We start from the raw sequence: 8,266 nt of genomic DNA on the forward strand, positions 1-8,266 counted from the left end.
AGACTGGACCACGGAAGAATCGCGCACGTATCGCGGAGTATCGGTGCATCGCCGAACGGTTAGGCGGCACAATGGGCCCCGCGAACAGGAACAGGCTCGCTAATGAAGCTTCCTGCGTCCAACACATGTTCTCATTACGCGCCTTTGTTGCACCCGCGCGGAGATAAATGTCGCGCCCCCGCAAACACCGTGTAAACGGCGGCTCCCTCGGGAAAAGCGGAAGAGACCGCCCGGCTATATAGCGCCGCGTTCTCCTCCCCGGGCGCGACTTATGACTCCCGCCCTCGCGCCACCTTCCTGCTTCCTTTTATTGAATCGGATATACAGATATTCCTGCAACGCTTTGCCCATAGAGGAATTTCTCGTTATCCCGTCTCTCGCCAAGTGGATTTGATTGGAGGAACGGAGAGGGGGAAAAGAGAGGCAGGAGAGAAGGAGGGAGAGTTGACGGCTATTCAGCAGCCCTCGAAGCGTTGAGTATCCGCACTCAAAGGCGCTCGAATTGACTGGATTTCGAGACTATCCGGAAAGAGAGGCGCGGATAAAGTTTGTACAAAAGTGAATTTTTTTTTCTTTATTTCGCGAGGCGCGAGAGCGGGAGAGACGACCGCCGTCGCGAAAAAAGAAGAAAGGTAGAAAAGAAACGAAAAATTAATCGTATGATCGAAAATGAAATTTTTTTTTGAAAATTTGTGCAGCGGGCGAGCGAGCGAGAGAGAGAGAGAGAGAGAGAAAGCGCTATTGTCCATGCAAAAGAGGATAGAGTGTTATTATGACGTAATAGTCGATAATGGCACGAAGAGCCACAATTAATGTTCTCATTCCGCGGTAATAAAGTTTGAGCGATCGCATACGTGCCGTAAGCGCGGTATTGCCTAACCGACACAGTCATTCGACATAATATTGCTGTAATGCCGGACACGTAACGGTAAGTTTATTGCCGACACCTAATTAACCTGGTAAATCTACTGCTCATTGTTTTCTCGTTGTTCTATGAACGTACGCAACGGTTATAGTACCCAGCATTATGAGCGTTAGAAAGCATCGGATTAAAGAGGAGAGAAACGCGTTATTACGATGACTGAGAGAAAACGAATGATAATTAATAATCCACATGTATTATGCAACAGCAGTACGAATAATTGAACCGCAATCGATCATTCTTTTTCTCTTTTCTTCGGCATATCGTGTATTGCGTCTATCGTGCTCGCGCCAAGAGTACGTCTTAATGAGAAATGTTATTAAGCAACATAATATTGACCTTGGCTGACTAATAAATGCCATAACTGGAGCATATGAGAGCACGATATTTGCACAGCTCTTATATAACTTCGATATGAGGAGCGAGGCGCAAAAAATGTACATATATGTACGTTCCACCCTCGTTCTATCGTCCACGAACCGTCCGTATGCGTATGCCAGAACGTATACGAGAACGATCGTTTTCCTGTACACCGACGCCTTCGGCAGCGCGCACACACATAATAAACGCCGCAATTGTTACGGCGAATGCGCCGAGATGCTCACGATAGAACAAACAATCCGCGGCGGCGATACCTTGACACGCGTGGCGATCGATTGGACGCCGGGCGACGGCGATCGATCCGATTGATAATTAAACGCCAAAAGCGGCTTATAATTAAATGACCGATCGCCATCGCCGTTCGTATTAGTTCCGAGCGATCTAAATCGGTCGCAGAACCCATCATCGACCACAAATCGGCGCGCGTGCGAGGGAACGCGGAGACTTTTCCCTCGTTAAGCGTGTACACACATACGCGCGCGCGTTTCAATCCCACGCCCACGTGACGTCGCCATCAAAGCATCGCGCGCTCAGTTTACAAAACAATTACGTAAGCGGGAGACTTTTTTCTGCTATACGAGAGCCGGCACATCAAAGCATCGTCGTCATTAACCGACGTCGTCATTAACCCCTCGGGTACCCGTGCTCTAAATCGCTGACTTTCCGTGGGCGACACGCGACGACGATCGACGTAACTCACCCCCTTCGGCTTCTCCAAGAACCCTTACGCCATTGTAACGGAGATCAAAAAGGAAATTGTGTATCGCACGAGAGCGACGTCACGGTTCTAGCGTCTAACGCGCGCGCGTCTGCACGCTACTCGAGCTCTAAAGAAAAGGACCACGGAGAGAAGTAACGAATGCTGTGTCGATGTTAAAGGAACACCCGCGCGATTTGCTTCCATCCCTCTCGCAAATTGCATCTTTTACAATCGCTTTTCCCACATGACAATTAAATCCAACGTTATGTTAATTCCTCACAGATTTATCGTTTTTATCCTAGGCTTCCATCTCTTCACAGTAAGGATTTAAAATAATCCTCCCTCCAAGATGGGTTTTTTCTTTTTTTAATAAGCATGTTTAAATTTCCTTTCTCTTTATTGCCATCTTTTCTTGAATAATTTTTTAATAAGCATGTTTAAATTTCCTTTCTCTTTATTGCCATCTTTTCTTGAATAATTCTGAACAATTATACAGAATATTATTATTTAATATAATATTAAAATACCCAGTAGCCAGCACTCAGTACAGCATTCACGTTCACAGACGTCGCTCTCGTGCGATACTCAATTTTCGACGTTCGTAGTTGAATCGCATCCAATATACTAATTATATACTAATGATATACTAATAATATATTATTTATTAATTATTTCTCAATTATTACTTATCATTTACTTATTCGTTTTCTTTTCAAGCCCCATACACCTTAATACCCGACAACATCCGTATCAAAGTGCCGGAAACAGGCAGAATGCCGACTACTGCACATTTCCTCTATATTTAATTTATATTTGCTATGAGTTAAAAAAGATACAATACTTTAAGTAAATCAAAAGGAATTCAATATTTTATCACGAAACTTACTTCTGGACATACCACTTAACGGGTTAAAAAAATATTTAAAGCCCGGGATAGGGCTGGGAAAAATATTTAAACCAAATTTTATTCCGACTCTGCTGGACTTTCTCCGATTCTTCCTCTCTCGCACTCGCGATGCAATTCGCAAACGTTTGGTCTCCTTCGCTCGATCGCAGAATTGTCTCCTCCTTCCCTCAAGCTCTTACTCCAACGTTGTCTCGCTATTTCACCTTTTCTCTCGTTCTCTCTCTCCCTCTCTCTCCCATCCTTTCTCTCTCTGGCTCAATTGTCGAGCCGTGACGGCTGTTTGTTTTCCGCGCCCCAACAGCAAAGAGGGTGGCGCACAATTCTTAAAGCCGTGTACACGTTATGCCGTCATGCGTGAGCGTTCCTACACGTGCACACGCTACATATACAATACGTGGCGCGCGCGTACAGCGGGGACTCTCGTTGGAATGACCAAGGAGCACTCGCGTGCTACGACCCTGGTTAGTGAAGAACATTTGACTCTCTTTTTCTACTTCACCCCTCCCTGCCCCTCTGCCGCTTTCCCCGGTGTCGCCCTTTCGCTTTTCGTCCGCCCCATTCATCGAGTTCATCCGCTCTCTTCCAAGTTCCTTAATTAAACCCTGAAGATTGTCTGCAAAAAGGACATCGCCCGGTGTCCCCGCCGTCTCTGAACATTACGAATGGCACGGCGAAGGGACAGGAGAGATACAGGCAGGAGGGGAGGATGAGCGAAACCGAGACCATTGGTGGAAGAACCGTCTGTCGGGCCGCGTATAATGGTAATTTCTTGTCGGCCTTAATCAAGAAGTTGCGCGATCGAAATGGTCATTCTGGGTCAACTTCTAATAGCGTTAATAATCGTGGCCATTGTTCTTGTCGGATGAGAAAAAGAACAGGTGGCTAAGTGGGATGTTTCTCTTGGACAGGGGGATTACGACAACGAAGAATAAAATTTTCAGTACATTAACGATGTGCGTAGCAAAATCAGAAATATGATCAATGTCGGGAACAAAAGCACGTCGCGCATAACGAGGAAACGCGTCCACGTCTCTAAAGATACAAAAGTATGTAAATTTATTACGATATTATAAGATATTTATTATAAAGCAAACATACGACAGCTCGTAGGGAGATAATAGGAGAAAAACTTCTATAAATCACGACGTTCTAATTATAATCGCCGTGTTGTCTCTTGTGGATGAAAAAACACAATATGTGTGTGTTACAGTAAATCGAGGCGACGTGGCGACGAACATAGAAGTCGCGTGCAGGCATAATATTAATGGAGCTTCCGTAAACACCTTAAGGGTAGATATTACAAATATAAAACGCGTACGGATAAACGGAGTTCTACAGAGCTCTTTTCAACCCCGTGAATGCAAGTGTTTAGTGCGTACGCACCCTTCTGCCGCAGGCAAAGCGCAGAGGAAAACTAGGCTCGGAGGACGAAGGAGCGAAGGAGAAAGCTGGAGAGAAGCGAGGAAGAGGGACAGAGACGGGAGATAGAGCGAGAGGGAGTGAGAGCGCGAGCGAGCGAGAGAGAGAGAAGCGGAAAGCTGTAGAGTGTATACATGCGAGGGGTGCTATGGCATCAATCGATAGCTTCCTCTGGCAAAGAAGAGAGGTGCGATACGTGCTGACGTAGCCGAATGTCCTTCTCCAGGAACACTCAGCGATAGGTGCCAAAGGGAAAAAAAAGAAAGAGAGAGAGAGAGAGAAAGAGAGAGACTTTTAAAGCACTCATTCTTTAATGCGGTCAGACGGAGCGGCCGAAAAGCAGCGACGTCAGACTGTATTTCCAAAGAGATACGAGCCCGATGAAACAACGCGAACGATGCGTATATCTGTATACACAATTTAGAAAATATCGCGACCGTATCAAATATTGCGTTTCACACTACACGAGCGAGTGAACGCGCGATCGACTAGAATTCATCGAATTACAATTACGATACGATTTAATCGGTCTGTGCAATTGTTTCCGATAAATTCCGACTTATTATATATCGCGTGTAAAACTAGAATGTTCCGCGTTACACACGTAATTCGCGCTGTCAAGAGCTGTCGATGCTTTTCACGGTCCCGTTTGCAACATTCGCGTCCGCAAAATTCGCGTTCCGCTCTTTCGCGAGGCCATGATTAAAATGATCACAACGACGCAGAGTCAACAGTGAACAAAGGATAAACACACATTCGCGGGCGCTCGTACATGACAAGTGGCACATCCACTTCGCGATTAGCATCGCAAAATATTCTCGGCTCCCCCCAGCCGGCAGGGGCTCGGCGACGCTCTTTCTCTCTCTTTCTCGGAGCGGTCGCTCCGTTTTATATTGCTTTTCTGTGATCTCGATGCGAGAAGGGCAAAAAGGCAAGCGCGCGTCGGGTGGTGAAGAGGTGCGGCGCGGAGAAGAGATCGCGCGCACTGCTTCGGGAGAACTTGCCGCGGGCAAGCTTTGTAGTTATGGACAAGTTGCGCGGCGTCGACGACGACAGACACGAGAGGCAATTCGTTAGAAGAGCGGCGCGCGTTCGTCATGATACATTTAGAAACCACCAACGGCGAATTGCCGCCCTCTTGCAGCCCTCAAGAGAGAACGCGATACAGGGAAACTGCAAATCTCTCTTCCCCTCTTTGAGGTATACACATGTGTACCTTTGCGTTACACATCTCGCTCACATAAATGCACACTTTTTAATTGGATCTTTCCTCAGAAAGTGTATGAAGTGTGTTATAGTTTATTGTACATTTTGCTCAAATAATCGGCTTGCATAGTGAACATCTCGTGACAAACGGATATTTTCGATATTAAATAGTTCAATTAAGTCACAATTCAATTTCCAAATTAATTCGAAGTATAATCCAATCAATATTAAGGGGAGATTCTGCCGAAAAATAGTATATTTTTACGAATTTTTTTCAAAAAGATAAATAAGAATATCAATGTTTTGACATTTTTTAACGAGATATCACAGTTTTGACTATTACTACTTATCATTGTTTTAAGTACAAAAAAATTGTTTTTCCATTTCAAAAAAATATTTAAAATCCGTCGTTTTTCAGTTTTTTTCAAATTATCAATTTATTTTTAAATTAGTAAATTCATTGAAAGATAAACCTTTGTTATATGCAGAAAATTTAACAAAACAATATTTCAAAATTATAAGAATACTTTTTTTTTATTTAACGTCCAAGGAAAAATTTTGGAAATATTTCCAAAACAGTTAGATTCATCCTCCATGGAAATTACTAGTCTTTAAATTTTCTCGTCCTATTTGTTTCAAATTATTACACAAGCCGTAATTTTGTCCACCAGTTAGAGGCAACACAGTGATCAACATAAAAAACAACGGAATTTAAATATTTTTTAAATGAAAAAATAATTTTTTGTACTTAAAATAATGATAAATAGTATGGTGAAAACCATATCTTAACCATATTAATAATATCTTTATTTGTTTCTTGGAAAAAAATTCGTAAAAAATTTCCATTTTTGGACTACTTAAATCAAAACCTTCTTATAAGTCAAAATTTCGCTCCTCTGTTATTCTCGCTCAAAAATTCATCGTTTTTCTTTTTAATTTCAGCATATGTTGTCCAAGAGAAAAATACATAATACGATTCAAGATGATGCATATTTATCAATATCGACTTTATCAGCACTCATTCTAATGGGCGCTCATTCCAGAATAATAAACAGCTCTAGCCTCTTGTTCCCTTGCTCTCGTCGCCTCTTTGCAGTTTGAGTCGCGCGGCGCTCTCAATCGCTCTTAAAATGCGTGAATGCGCTCGTAGCACGTGCGCACGCACGAACGTACGCACGAGTCCCTCGAAAAACAAACCGTGAGCTTCTTGTGTCGCCATCGTAGCATGACTTAATTAATGGGAGGGCGAGAGAGGAACGTCGACAAAGTACGTCTTTGTCGAGCAGTTCGCGGCACTGGGTCAATAAAGAGCGCAGAGTCGACGATGGTGTTTCACTAATTACGCGAGCGTCGCTCGCTCGGAATCGCGCGATTGGCGATCGCGATTTAATTGAATGAAGCGAGGACGCGATAATAAATTCATTCGGGATTCGGATCCCCGAGTTCGATCAACTTGCACTACACGTCAGTCGGCTAATCGTCTGTTTGATCGTGATGGCCAAGTATTGAGGGAAAAAGTTTCGCTAATTTAACAAAATATCAGCAACGGCAACAGATAATTTGTCGATGTGGGACAGACCCCGAATGACCCCGTAATGGCAAGAAATGATTGGTTACTTTCAATTTGCTACTCTGAACAACACTTCTATAATAGAGACACAACTAACCTAACCTAAATAGAACAAGTATAATTTGTATTTCAGACAATGTATGTTTTTAACAGTAAACAGGTATACAGTAAACATGCCCAACACGTAAATATTACAGCTCGTGTAATAATCTATAATAAATGTATAATAATAATCTAATAATCTGTATAATATATAAATATAAATAATAATCTATATAATGTATAAATATAAGTAATAATCTATATAATGTACAAATATAAATAAGATAAACAAATTTTCGAATTATTAACTTTAGTGGGAGATGAATCTTTGTTATATGCAGAAAAAATCAAAATTTAACAAAACAACCGCACTTTGAAGTTACATATCAACTCTTTTCTTTATTATGCGACTCGGAAAAAATTTTAATTTTGAAAATATTTGTAAAAGATTTAGCTTTATCTTCCAGCAAATTCAATACGGTCTTTAAATTTTCTTTTCCCATTTATTTAAAATTACACGAACTATAATATTGTCCACCAGTTAGAGACGACATTATAACACAAAGAACTGGGAAACGGAATTTAAATTTTTTTTTTAATTGGAAAAATAATTTTGTTGTACTTAAAACAATAATAAATAATACAGTCATAAACCTATATTGATATTTTTATCTATTTTTTTGAAAAAAGTTTACAAAATTTTTTCTCATTTTCTCGACTACTTATACTTTTCCTTAAGTCGAACTGTCATTGCATACGATGTTAATTATAATATACTATATTACGACGCATTCGGTTTAACTAGCAAGACCGTCAATTCTGGCGTTCGATGGATGACGTCGATTTCGGCGACACCGTGACGAAAATCGTGCGGCACAAACGAGCCTTTAGTACCGCGCGAATCGATGCGTGTATCCCGTACGCTCGTACGGCGCTCGATAAATGAATGAACGATTGTTTTATCCCGATTCCCGACGATAATGACGACATCGCGTATACACCGGTCGTTAATTTATTTCCGTGCGGAACTTTTCCGTCCAGAGCTCAACGTGCGCTCTCTCTCTCTCTCTCTCTCTCTCTCTCTCTCTCTCTCTCTCTCTCTCTCTCTCTCTCTCTCTC

At 42.2% G+C, this 8,266-nt stretch overlaps 1 protein-coding gene across 2 annotated transcripts in view; it reads right to left on the bottom strand.

Annotated features, from left to right (window-relative positions):
• Positions 1–8,266, bottom strand: part of LOC116851630 (ankyrin repeat and SAM domain-containing protein 1A-like) — a 65,253-nt gene that overhangs the window by 54,212 nt on the left and 2,775 nt on the right. The window lies entirely within an intron of this gene.

The sequence above is a fragment of the Odontomachus brunneus genome, unplaced genomic scaffold, assembly GCF_010583005.1.
Source record: "Odontomachus brunneus isolate Ranch 3 - 2012 unplaced genomic scaffold, Obru_v1 Obru_scaffold_182, whole genome shotgun sequence".
In the NCBI taxonomy this organism is placed as follows: domain Eukaryota; kingdom Metazoa; phylum Arthropoda; class Insecta; order Hymenoptera; family Formicidae; genus Odontomachus; species Odontomachus brunneus.